Source organism: Pseudorca crassidens, chromosome 6 (genome assembly GCF_039906515.1).
Source record: "Pseudorca crassidens isolate mPseCra1 chromosome 6, mPseCra1.hap1, whole genome shotgun sequence".
NCBI lineage: Eukaryota > Metazoa > Chordata > Mammalia > Artiodactyla > Delphinidae > Pseudorca > Pseudorca crassidens.
Genome location: NC_090301.1, coordinates 54,594,893 through 54,607,643, shown reverse-complemented (window position 1 = coordinate 54,607,643; position 12,751 = coordinate 54,594,893). Strand labels below are relative to the sequence as shown.

The following is a 12,751-nucleotide window of genomic DNA, read 5'->3' as shown; positions in this document are numbered from 1 at the left end:
GACAACCCCACCCTGCTACCTGCAGCGCCGGTGCCCACGTGGACTCCCCTTGTTAAGTGTTTTGAGTTTGTTTTTGTAGGGCTTTTTTTTTTTTTTGCTGTCTTTTGTTCTCTTTCTTTAAATAAACAAATTGTTTATTTAATAAATAATATATTAAATAAGTAAATAATACATAAGATTTCAGGCTTCAAAGAGTTGATAAATGTTATGGACTGTTACAAGATGGGCAGTTTGAAAATAGTGATGTTTAGACCGGTAGGTATACTGGTTTGTCCAGTGGAATATGTTTTTTCTGATCTGGTTAATCAGTATTATGTGATATTATTGCTACCCAGTGCATCGTAGTCCATTTCTATTAAGACCACCACCAACATGTGTGACACAAGTGAAGAAAGTTGCATGAATTAAATTCTATGACTTTTAATTCTGAGCCAAATTCTACGCCTTGAATCCTGAATCAAAGTCTAGAACTTTAAGAGACTTGGATTTATTAGAAGAGTGTGGTGAGAGAAGGGCTTCCTCCCTTTTTGATTTTAACCTTTCTTCTTTTGTTCTCTTCTCTTGTGATTTGATGACTATCTTAATGTTAAGTCTGGATTAATTTTGTGTGTGTGTGTGTGTATCTACGACAGGTTTTTGGTCTGTGCTTACCATGAGGTTTTTTATTTATTTATTTATTTTTGCGGCATGTGGGCCTCTCACTGTTGCGGCCTCTCCCATTGCGGAGCACAGGCTCCAGACGCGCAGGCTCAGCGGCCATGGCTCACGGGCCCAGCTGCTCCGCGGAACGTGGGATCTTCCCGGACCGGGGCACGAACCCGTGTCCCCTGCATCAGCAGGCGGACTCTCAACCACTGCACCACCAGGGAAGTCCCCATGAGGTTTTTATATAGCAATCTGTATATACATGATTGTTTTAAGTTGCTGATCTCTTAATTTCAAATGCATTTTTAAACTCTGCATTTGTACTCTCCTCCCCTCTTGATTACTGTTTTTTTATATTGTATTTTACATTTGTTTTGTGTATCTCTTAACTGCTTATTTGTGGATATAGGTGATTTTAATACTTTTAACTTTCCTGCTAACTTTGTGTGTGAGCTCACCTCTACTGGTGAGTTTTTCATTTTGTTTCTAGTTGTGGCCTTTTCTTTTTCACCTAGAGAAATTCCTTTACCATTTGTTGTAAAACTGGTTTGGTGGTGCTAAACTCTTTTAGCTTTTGCGTGTCTGTAAAGCTTTTGATTTCTCCATCAAATCTGAATGAGAACCCTGCTGGGTAGAGTATTCTTCTTGTAGGCTTTTCCCTTTTATCACTTTAACTATATCGTGCCACTCCCTTCTGGCCTGCAGATTTTCTGCTGAAAAATCAGCTGATACAGCCTGTGGGTGTTCCCTTGTATGTTATTTGTTGCTTTTCCCTCACTGCTTTTAATATTCTCTCTTTATCTTTAATTTTTGTAATTTTAATTACAGTGTGTCTTGGTGTGTTCCTCATTGGGTACAGAGGTACAGTCCCACACTGTGTGGGACTCTGCACTTCCTGGACTTTGGGTGACTTTTTTCTTTCCCAGGTTAGGGAAGTTTTCAGCTATTATATTTTCAAATATGTTCTCAGAATATGTTTCTCTCTCTCTTCATCTTGTTTCAAATAAATATGTTTCTCTCTCTCTTCATCTTCTGGGGCCCAAATAATGCAAATATTAGTGCACTTGATGTTGTCCCAGAGGTCTCTTAAACTGTCCTCATTTCTTTTCATTCTTTTTTCTGTTCAGCGGCAGTGGTTTCCACTGTTCTGTCTTCCAGCTCCCTGATCCATTCCTCTGTATCATTTAGTCTACTGTTGATTCCTTCTAGTGTATTTTTCATTTCAGTTATTGTATTCTTCATCTCTGTTTGGTTGTGCTTTACATTTTCTAACTCTTTGTTAAAAACTTCTAACTTCTTGCGCTGTGCATCCATTCTTCTCCCGAGTTCTTTCATCACCTTTACTCTGGACTCTTTCTCTGGTAGATTGCCTGTCTCCACTTGGCTTAGTTCTTTTTCTGGGGTTTTATGTGGTTCCTTCATCTTGAACATGTTCCTCTGTTGCCTCATTTTTTTCTAAATTGCTATTTGTATTTTTATGTATGTGGTAAGTTAGTTTCTTTACCTTGGAGAAGGGGCCCTCTGTAGGAGACGTCCTATGCATCCCAGCAGTGCTCTCCCCTCTCATCACCCAGGCTCTAGGGATTACCCCTAAGAGGGCTTCATGGGTCCTTCTGTTGTAGTGGGCTGACTATGTGTGTGGTCTGGTAGGTTTGGTTGGCCCCTAACCCTGTTGACTGTCAGGCCCTGCCTTGTGCAGATGCTGCTGGTTAGGGGGGCCTTGTCATGAGGCAGCTGGTTGTGGAATCCTAGGGGGCCCTGGGGCTAGTGCTGGCTCACTGGTGGGCAGAGTCAGGGTCCAGAACACTCCAGAGCTGTTGCCCCCGCCATTGGCAGGTGAAGCCAGGTCCTGGGGTTAGTGCTGGACACTGGTACGCAGAGCCGGGTCCTAGAGCTGGCTTCAGCACCCAGGGATCCCATAGCTGCTGTCAGATTTCTGGTGGGGAGGTGTTGGTTCCTCCCACCAACACCTTGTTGGTCGGGTATGAGGTCCAGGGTGTCCTGAAGCTTGTATTGGCCTGCTAGTGGGCAGGGCCAGGGCCCAGGTGGTCCCAAGTAGGGTTTGGCCTACTGTGGGCAGGCTGAGTCCACAGTCTGTGGGATTGTAGTCTTCTTGGGTCTAGTGTCTGCCCCCTGGTGGTTGAAGCTGGTCTAGAGGTTAGTGTAGGCTTCCTGGAGGGCAGGGCTGGTGCCTGTCCAGTGGTGGGTGGAGCTGGGTCTTGGCCCTCTTGTGGGCAGGGCCGTGTCTAGGGGCATGTCTAGAGGTACCTACAGCCTGTTGGGTGAGGCAAGGTCTTGGCGCTAATGAGCTAGAGGGAGGATCTGAAGATGGCGGCCGCCAGCATCAGTGTTACACAGTAGAATGTGTAACACAGCCAAATATGGCTGCTGCCAGTGTCTGTGTCCCCCAGGGTGAGCCACAGCCACCCCCATCCCCTCACTCCCACCCCCCACCACTACCCCTCCAATCCCCTAGCCCCACCCCAGCCCACCTCTCTGGGAGACTTTCCAAGACCAGCAGGTAGGTCTGGCCCAGGCTCCTAGCAAATTATTGCTTTGCCCTGGATCTGTGAGATTTTGTGTGCACCCTTTAAGAGGTTAGTCTCTCTTTCCCCCAGTCCTATGGGGCTCCAAAAATTAAGCCCCACTGGCCTTCAAAGCCAAATGCTCTGGGGGCTCATCTTCCTGGTGCAGGATCCCTGGGCTGGGGAGCCTGGCATGGGGCTCAGAACTCTCACTCCTATGGGAGAACCTCTGTAGTATAATTATTCTCCAGTTTGTGGGTTGCCCAGGGGTATGGGACTTGATTATATCATGAGTCCACCTCTGCTACCCAACTTGTTTTGGTTCCTTCTTTTTTGTCTTTAGTTGTAGAAGATCTTTCCTCTTTTAAGAACACCTGTGTTTACATTGGGCCCATCTGGATAATCCGGGATATTGTCCTATTTTATTTTATTATTATTTTAAAAATTTATTTATTTTTATTTATTTAGTTTTGGCTGTGTTGGGTCTTTGTTGCTGCACACGGGCTTTCTCTAGTTGTGGTGAGCAGGGGCTACTCTTCATTGCAGTGTGTGGGCTTCTTATTGCGGTGGCTTCTCTTGTTGCAGAGCATGGGCCCTAGGCATGTGGACTTCAGTAGTTGTGGCACGTGGGCTCAGTAATTGTGGCTCGCAGGCTCAGTAGTTGTGGCACATGGGCTTAGTTGCTCCACAGCATGTGGGATCTTCCTGGACCAGGGCTTGAACCTGTGTCCCCTGCATTGGGAGGTGGATTCTTAACCACTGCATCACCAGGGAAGCCCTATTGTCCTATTTTAAAGTCAGCTGATTAGCAACCTTAATTCGCTTTTGCCATGTAACCTAACATATTCACAGGGTCAGGCCTGTGCACATCTTTGAGGGGCCATTATTCTACCTACCACAGACAAGTTTAAAGATTGTTGAATAAATTCATGCTAGACAGAAAAGTGGGCCTTAGGAATTCACTTTTTCATTCTACCAGTATTTATTGAGTGCTTACAAATTATCAGGAACTGTTCCAGGTGCTGCCATTAAAATAGAAAGCAAGGTGGACTGGTCTTTGTCTTCACTGAGTTCACAGTATAGTGTCCATACAGTTATAATATATTTTTTAAAAACTCCTGTTAAAATGAAACAATACAGCAACATAATTAACTTTTACTGAAAATCTTTAGCCCCACTGGATTCATAAAAGAAATTGTCTGTAACTGTCTTTTCTTAAACTGTCTTTTCTAAGTATAGAAAAGACAGTTTTCTAACTGTCTTATACTAAACTGTCTTTTCTTTTCCTTATCTGGTTCAATTTCAAGGTTATATAACAGTAGTTGCTACAAAATAGTTGAATCGTTTTCATTCCATCTATTTTTTGGAACAATTCATACAAAAGAGGAATCATTTGTTCTTTGAAACTTTGATTCAACTCATCTCTAAGATTGTTCAGACCTGAGCTTTTTAATTTTTTTTGAGGTTTCCATATCCAGTTCAATTACTTTAATGGTCAGTAGTCTATTCAGATGTCTGGGGTTACATGGGTTACACGTTGTTAACATGTGTCAATTTCATCCAGGTGCTGAAAGTTCTTGCTGCACAGTTGCTCATATGGGTTTACCTTTTCTTAAAATTTTCTGTGTCTGCAATTATTTTCCACTTTTTATTACACATTTTGTTTCTTTGCCTCTTCTCTCTCTAGGAGGGTTTGTTTTTCTCTTAACAAATTCTGCCAGAGGTCTGTGTAGTAGGATTGTCTGTGGTTTCACTAATAATCCCCAATATTTTTGCTCTTTTTCTTGATTTTTTTTTGTTGGCCCTTATGTCCCTCCTTGTTCTCTTTGCTCTATTTGTTAGCCTTCTGTAATCTCTGATTTCTGAGATTATTTTTCTTGTATTTTTATTCAAATATACTTAGAGTTATATTTCTCTTTAGGTACTGCTTGTTGTGTTGCAAAAATGTTCACATGTGGTTTCATGTCATTCAGCACTAAATATTTGGGGATTTTTGCTTATAATTTTGTCTTTAACCCAAATATTACATTGTTTATCTTATTTATTTTTTACCAACCATACATTTAAAAAAATTATTTTCCCCTTTTCCTGTCTTCCATTGGACAAGTGCAAATCTATTTTGCTGGAATGAAGTTGTGTTTCGATTTCTAATCTTCTGGTGGTGTTCCCTAATTATTAAGACTCATTCTTTCCCCAGCAGTTTCTAAACTGTGTACGTTTCCTCCCCATGCCCTCTTCTCCCTCATCCCGCACCCCTTGCACATCTACTATCTTAGTTCCCCGAGGGGCTCACTGCTCCCAGCTCTTCGTTTCCAAGCAGTTGCCACGCCCACTCCAATCCCTTGGGCCAGTCCTCTCGTTCTCGGCCCCAAAGCCCTCCCAGCTCCCCGCCTCCCAACCCGGCGACCCCGCCCCTCAAGGAGCAGTACTCTAGGGCTGCCTTCCCAAGGGTTGCTGTCGGCTAGGAGGGCGGAGTCTCCGGGCCCTGCTCCCGGTTCGTGCCGCTGCTCCCTGTGGCTCGCCCTGGGACCTACTGTCCCCTAGACTCCCGCACCTGCATGTCCTACCCGACCCCTCCCTTCCTAAAGGATTTCTCGAGGGTCCCGATACATGGAAGCCTGGTCTGCCCCGCGCAGCCTCTCCCATCCCCAGCATGGCCGTCCTGGTCTCTGACATCGTTTGTTGAAAAAGGGAGAAAACGAACGTCAGGCTCACACAAGGCAGGATTGAGCAGTGGTGGCTGAAGAAAGAGCGGCAGCTTGAATTTCAGTTTTCTTGTGAGGAATTTTCCAGAAAAGGTATCTTCACTGTGAAATAGGTATAGTAAATATCGATCTTGCCCTGGTAGTAGCACTTGGCTATGGTTTTTCCTTCAGGTTTTACAATACTGTACAGAGGGGGCCAGTACCAGTCCTTCAAAGGGAAGGTGCTCTGTTGGTAAAGATACCGATTGCCTCCTCTTGGACTAACGGTCACACTGATGAATATGGGTGTTAAAAAAAAAGAAGTTTGTTTCTCACATGAATGAAAAGGAAATTTCCTTTCGTCTATCTCAGGCTCCCTTCAAGAGTAAAGTCAAGGTTACTTAACATGCAAAATTAAATATTGACCTCATTTCAAATGAAATAAAATTCATTGCTTGATCAGCATCCCCTTGGAGCAGTTTATATTAATGGAATTATCTTTTATTACCCGAGTAAATTGATTTAGGATGATACAGTTTACCTAAAAAGCAGTAATATTTACAGGTCCTGAAATTAAATGCTAAGGGAAAACATGATTTCTTTAAACCGGGTAGGGGGACAAGCCTAAGGAAGTTTTACTCTAACGTCTACCACATTCAGTGGACCTTCAGCTTGATCTCGGCTTGGTCATTCTTGCATGAGCTCTGCTTTGCCTGTGATTGCACTCTGAGCTCACTGACCGCGAGAGGACGAAGCAGAAGGTAGCTCATATCTTCTGCCTAAGACTGGGTGTGGTTTTTGAGTGGATGGAATAGTAGTTTGGAGGATTTGAGGAGAGGGGTGGCCCACGTGCTGTGTGTCTTCCCCTAGTGACCAATGTGCTGAAGTTTCTATGGTTCAAGGCAGTTGCTAAGTTTTAAATGATCAGCAACAAGGTAAAGCTCACTCATGTGAACACATCCTGTGTGTACAGCACCAATTCTGGAAGCTTGACATGTGAAAAGATGTGATACACTTTATACCCAGAAGGAGTAAGACAAGATCTTAGGAATAAGGTAGGAAAAAAATAAAAACAAAAGGTGCATGCATTGTGTCAAAACTGTGCTATAAGCTAATAAGAATTATAAAAACTTACAGATTGAGGTAAAATTAATGTTTTCCAAAGTGTGGGTTCCTCTCAGCTAATCCCACAAGGTATTTAAAGAATTCTGACATCAAAATAAATTTGGAGGGCTTCCCTGGTGGCGCAGTGGTTGAGAGTCTGCCTGCCGATGCAGGGGACACGGGTTCGTGCCCCGGTCCGGGAAGATCCCGCATGCCGTGGAGCGGCTGGGCCCGTGAGCCTTGGCTGCTGAGCCTGCGCGTCTGGAGCCTGTGCTCCGCAACGGGAGAGGCCACAACAGTGAGAGGCCCGCGTACCACCACAAAAAAAAAAATTTGGAAAATGCTACTCACTGTATCCCAGCTGTGATATTTTAAAGGGACCTGATAAGACCTATCATAAATAAACTTCTTTAACCCAGAGTTTACCAACTGTATTTATATATGGAATCTTTAAAAATTATTATTAGTAGTATAAAAGCTATTAAAAGTAAGCTGTGGAACACACTTTCTGAAACACTGTTCTAGAATTACATTCTATATGGCAATGAGAAGCTCATGAGTGACCCTGAGGGAACCTGTCAGAATGGTAGGATTAAATCGTTATTAAGATGAAAGAATAAGGTGAGAAAGTGATAACAGTGATTATAACCTGTTAACTGGAGTTCCCAATGAAAGAAATAGATGAGATAAAATTCAAGGGGGTGTGAGGGTTGTTATGTGTCAATTTGGCTGGGCCATGGTACCCAGCTATTTGGTCAAATATCACTCTGGATGTTTCTGTGGAGGTATGTTTTGGATGAGATTAACACTTAAGTCAGTGGACTTTGAATAAAGCAGATTATCCTCCATGAGCAGTGTGTCTATTAGAACATTTATATGTGTGATTTGCATTATGGCTTTTTTTTGGACAGTGCTGATCGAAACTGTTAAGTAACAACCAAAGTTCTCAGTATCAGTTAAGAAAAAAGGCCCATCATCAGACAATACAGTGCAGATGGTAAGAAGAGGAAGTGCTGTAGAGATTCAGAGAATGCCATAAATTACCTTGGGTCCTTTCCTTGGGCCAGACTTTTTTTTTTAGAAATTATTACTTATTTTTTAGCTGTGTCAGGTCTTAGCTGTGGCACGCCAGATCTTCGTTGAGGCATGCGGGATCTTTAGCTGCGGCGTGCGGGCTCTTCGTTTTGGCGTGCAGGTTTTCTCTTCTCTAGTTGTGGCGTGTGGGCTCCAGGGCGCGTGGGCTCTGTAGTTTGCCGTGCTGCATGCAGGCTCTATTGTTGAGGCACACGGGCTCAGTAGTTGTGGCTATGGCGCGTGGGCTTCGTTGCCCCGAAGCATGTGGGATCTTAGTTCCCTGACCAGGGATCGAACCCGCATCCCCTGCATTGGAAGGCGGATTCTTTACCACTGGACCACCAGGGAAGTCCCTGGGGCAGAGTTTTTAATGTTTACTCTGCTGATCCCATAAGCCTGTACCTCAAGGCAGTTGAAATGTTATAGAAGGAATTTATGTTTGAGTGAGTCATCCCAATATCATAGCTTTGTAAGGAGAATGCCTTACACTGTGTGTATCTTCAAGGTTTTCAAAATACTTGCACATTCATTATCTCATTTAATCTTCCTAATGATCTGGGAGGAAGGTAGAGCGGGTTATCCCTATTTCACTGGTGAGGAAATTGAGGCTTAAAGAGTCTGTGTGATGCAAAGAACATTGGAATTAAGGATGCTGTTGAACAGTGACTCCGAGTGATCAAATACTATGAGGTCCTGGAAAGAACACTGGATTTGGACTCAGAAGGCTCAGTTCTTCCCAGATTGATGATTTTAGGTATTCTTACCTGTCTACCTAAGTTTCATTTATTCAGCTGTAAAATGGGATAAACCTATCCCAGAGGGTTGAGGTGAGCATTAATTGAGATAATCCATGTAAAACACTTGACACAGTAACTAAATCCCAGGAATCTCTTGGTAATTTAACTCTTAGTAGTAGTATGAAATTATATTTTAATATCATTCAAATTAAGGGTAAATATCTAGGTGTAGCAAGGTTCTAATACCATCCTTTAGTACTCCAGTCTAGGAGGTTATCCTTCTAAATGCTCTGCAAAACACTGCTCTGTATATCCCTTTAGTTGATAATAGGGGTTCCATTTAGAATTATAGGCATGTAATTTGCAGGCATGACAACAGGATTCAGAGAGTTATAAATGAATATGCCTCATTTTCTAAATGAGGAAATGGAACTTATTAAGATAAATTATCTAATACTTGGATATGAGGCAAAAAAAAAATAGTGGGTGGCATGTCCTTTCAGTGACATGGGAGTGAAGGCTATGCTAGGATTAGCCAGGGTAATGTACTTCACCTTGCTGCTTATCCTTGGTTTAAGTTTCCAGACTTAGTGATGATGCATGTTAACTTGTAGACTTTTTTTTTTTTTCCTGGTAGAAGTGCAGATTTCTGCCTAGTGGAACAGACAACCCCCAAAGTTATAGTTTAAACAGTTTTGTATCTCACCCAGCAATCTCATCCTCCTATAAAGAAATGCCCTAGCTCCACAAATGCTCTTTGAACTGGCCAGGGCATCTTACTAGTTCCCTCATTATTGAATGAATTGAATAAAATCTTTGACATGCACCATCTAGAATGTGTCTCTGGATTCACCCCCTCTCAGGTTCACAGTCTGTGCTGTCGTCCAATGTCTGAAAACACCTGCCTTGTGTCTTTTGTCCAGTTTCATAGTTGTTTACAGAGGGAGGGCTGGCCCGGAATCTGTTATTCCTTCATGCTGGACGTCAATTACTCTTATATTAGAGATGAGGAAACAGAGGAATGGAAAGGTTTAGCAACTTGTCCGGAATCACGCAGCAGTTTAAATGTTGGAGCTGGAATTCAAGCCTAGGCAGACTGACTTCAGAGCTGCTCACTTAATTACTGTGCCGTGTAGCTTCTCAGAAAAATGGCTTTATATATACATGGAAAATGTTTTGTCTGGTGTCAGGAAACAGTAAGTCCTTAATAAAGTCTAGCTATATTATTCTTTAAAACTCTGAAGCTCAGTATAAATGTGTTCTTAGCCCAGTGCTTAGAAGCAGAAGATGGTGGATAGGACAAAAGTACCACCACGTGAGTTGGTTCTCTTGATTAGTACTAATCTTTATTACCGTCCTACCATTAGCAAATGAAAAGAGGGCATTTGCTTAAGTCCTTTTTATTTGCATGAACCAAATATTAAATCCTTAGCCTGCTTTTTTTTGCCATTAAAATCTTTATTCATTAGAAATATAGAGCAAAACAGAAAAATCCAAGCAATAAGGCATAGATGGTACTCCTATCAATTTCTGAATTTCAGATCAGTAAATACTGTGCAGTAACACACCCATCTGGCCAAGAAGCAGATTGCAATGGAATGAAGGTACAAGCTCATGAATAGAATGCAAATATTTGTAATAGCACGCAGCACTAAATCTACCATCTATTTATTTATTTATTTATTTGTGTGTATGTATGTATATATGGCTGTGCTGGGTCTTCAGTTGCTGCACGTGGGCCTCTCTTCAGTTGCGGTGAGTGGGGGCCACTCCTCGCTGCGGCGCGCAGGCCTCTCACCTTGGCGGCCTCTCCCGTCGCAGAGCACAGGCTCCAGGCGCGCGGGCCCCAGCAGTCGTGGCTTGAGGGCTCTAGAGCGCAGGCTCAATAGTTGTGGCAAACGGGCTTCAGTAGTTGTGGCTTGTGGGCTCCAGAGCACAGGCTCAGTAGTTGTGGCGCACGGGCTTAGTCGCTCCGCGGCATGTGGGATCTTCCCGGACCACGGCTCAAACCCGTGTCCCCTGAACTTGCAGGTGGATTCCCAACCACTGCACCTCCAGGGACGACCCTACCATCTAATTTCCAATCTACTACCTAAATTTTTCATCTCATACAAAAATTTATAAGGGAGACATTTTTATTTATTTTTTATTTTTTTTAAGGGAGACATTTTTAAACCCATGCCTTTCTTTGGCTTTAGCCCATATACTTAAATATTTAGTTTGCCTCTGTCTTGTGCCTCTTTTTTCTTGAGATACATATAAAATTTCCCCAAACCTCAGTTATATCTACTAGCACAAAATGCAACAGACACATTGCAGTTATCCACTCACTCTGATTAGCATAGGAAGGAGAACTAGCTTGTTCTGGTCTCCTTCCCATAACACCCACTCTTACCTCATACCAGACAAGCAGACACATATGCCATCCATGAACTTTGACCTCTCTGAATAGCAGCTGCCAGATCTTCATTGCACGTTGTTCTCTGTAGATGGTTAGAATTGATACGTTTGAACCTAAATAAATTTACAAAGGCAAATGCAGAAATCAGGAAATGGTAAATTAAATAGAGTAAGTGCAAGACTTGGTTTATTGTTATCTTCCCACAAGCCCAAACTTCCCTTTTCTGGTATCAGCTTTATCTGTGGCAGAAAGCCATCATTATCTCCTATCTGTCAATAATTCTGAATATGTTGTCAAGCTAGTAAAATGTTCAGAGTGGACCACATCGTCAGTGGTTCCACAAATTGACAGTTTTTCAGGTAAAGCTGTACTTGAATGCATCAAAATAAGTTGATTTTTTCCCCCTACTCTATTAAGAGCTGCTGCTTAGTTCTAATACTCAGAAGCGTTCAAGGTTGGAATCTATACTTTTTAGAACTCATATTCCAATGTGGCTTCTTAAAAATCTTCCCAGATTTTTAACTGTCCTTTGGCCCTTGAAGTGCAGTGTTATTCTAGATGTAGCCTTACTCATGACAGGCTTTGTCCTCAAATTAGGATCACTTCTATTTCATTTCCTGAATGTCCTTTGGATGTCAAGAAGAGTCTTTTCAAAATCCCAATGTGCCCTGCCACCGGAGCAATACACACACCAACCACACAGACCTACAAAAGCATTTTTTTTTAATAAAAGGCAAAAGACATATGATCTAAAGAGAAATAAAAGTATCTTAGAGTTGTAATGTTTTTGATAAGTAACATGATTTATCTGATTTTTCTTTTCACCCTAAACTATAACTCCATATCTCAGGTTGGGCTCTGCAGGGAGCAGACTCTGAGGAAGAGACAGTGGCAGGACGTTTATTTAGGGAATGCTTTGGGGATCACTATCTTTGAAAGGAATACAAAGAAATTGGGATTGGACAGGAGGAGAAGTTGGATTGCGATACAGTCTCAACAAAGTTATCAGCTGGACCCCTAGGAAACTGCTGTAAGTTGACATGCCACAAAGTGGCTGATTGGTTTCCTGAAGGATTGGGGACTCCGCGTCGGTCTCTGTTACTGGCAGGCTGAACATTCAGCAGTGAATGTAACTAGATCAGCCTAGGTATGTGGGCACCCATCCCTTTGGGTCAGCTGTAGCCTCCAATCCTGCTACAGTGGCTCTTCCATCCCAGACACTGGATGATGTCGTTTTGTCAACTTGGTTGTTCAGGGCCTCTTCCATCATGGATCCTTTATGGTATGGATCAACAGGCAGTACGAAGCTCTTCACACTTTGTGCCTGTCCATGTAGCTTTATCTCAGATCTCCTTGTCCCTAGTCTTCCAGTCTATTTCTTTTCAGGCCCCTGCCAGCTGGCCACACCAGTTGCCACTGCTCAAGTATATTCTAATCTTGGGCCACTTTCCACGCAAATGGATGGCAAGGTGTACTGCCTGAAACTCTGCCCTTTGGGAGGATTTCCCCTCATCACTATCTTTCAAGGCCACCCCTTTGTGGGCTGTAGTATAGCCATCGTGTATTTTCATTTTGTGCCAT

The 12,751-nt window shown here is 42.9% G+C and overlaps 1 protein-coding gene across 1 annotated transcript in view; it reads left to right on the top strand.

The window, feature by feature from the left end:
* The first annotated feature begins 5,624 nt into the window (after positions 1 to 5,624).
* The window catches only part of PJVK (pejvakin), a 37,567-nt gene continuing 30,440 nt past the window's right edge, over positions 5,625 to 12,751 (top strand). Inside the window, exon 1 of the mRNA XM_067741414.1 lies at positions 5,625 to 5,968. The gene's annotated coding sequence lies outside the window, so the exon portion shown is untranslated. The remainder of the gene's footprint in view (positions 5,969 to 12,751) is intronic.